General features: G+C 34.7%; 1 protein-coding gene across 1 annotated transcript in view; it reads right to left on the bottom strand.

The window, feature by feature from the left end:
* Window positions 1–300: 300 nt before the first annotated feature.
* Window positions 301–793, bottom strand: part of irx2a (iroquois homeobox 2a) — a gene marked incomplete in the record, with an annotated part of 5,072 nt that continues 4,579 nt past the window's right edge. Inside the window, 1 exon segment of the mRNA XM_024268407.2 lies at window positions 301–793.

Genomic DNA, 793 nt, shown 5'->3' with positions numbered 1-793 from the left:
GCAGGGGGAGAGGATAGAACGGGAAAAAAAGGCAATAAGTGTGTCGTTTATCCCCATCAAGGTCGTGAATGTGTGACCGAGGGAGATTCCCCCTAACCAGAATGAGGCTCTAAAGGAAAATGATTGTCCATTTAGGAAGAATGGATTGTGCAATCTGTGAAAACTCATAATGGTTATGAATAGTGAGATTCATAAAGCATTTCCCATCTGCGCTTTGCAGCCAAAATAAAAGAACAATGAACTAGGAGAGTGTCAAAAAAACATGTCTGTTCTGAATAAAATAATCCAAGATTTATGTCATAGTTGGTAAAACAGTTTAATATTTTCTCATTTGAATAATGGATATAATACTCCACCAGTATATCAATACCAGCGCGTTTCCTTTTATGTACATTCAAAGATATAAATTAGTAAAAGTACTCCTGATAACAAGATTGTGTAGCTTTTTTCCAAATGCAAATAAAAACTGTCTGTAATATATATGTTGGATATTTACAAAACAAACAGAAAATGTCAGTTTTCCTTTTTTTTCCTTGTTTTTTCTTGCAATACAACTTGCATAAATTATAGGCATCCTTCCGCCATCGTTTAAAAAAATAAATATCAAATGTAGGCTATTCCACTTCCAAGTCCTCACTCCACTTCAGCTTGCTCCACTCAGTGTCCCAGAAAAAAGTCTTTTTTTGTTTGTTTGTTTGTTTTTTGAAAAGAGGCCAGATGTTTTCTTCCACACCAAGATGTTTTGCGAAATATTACACCGTGGCAAATAAGCAAACAACCTGAGAAATAACAT

This window comes from Oryzias melastigma, linkage group LG16, assembly GCF_002922805.2.
Source record: "Oryzias melastigma strain HK-1 linkage group LG16, ASM292280v2, whole genome shotgun sequence".
Taxonomy (NCBI): Eukaryota; Metazoa; Chordata; class Actinopteri; order Beloniformes; family Adrianichthyidae; genus Oryzias; species Oryzias melastigma.
Note: the sequence above shows the minus strand (reverse complement) of the source record. Positions and strands in the feature narration are given on the sequence as shown.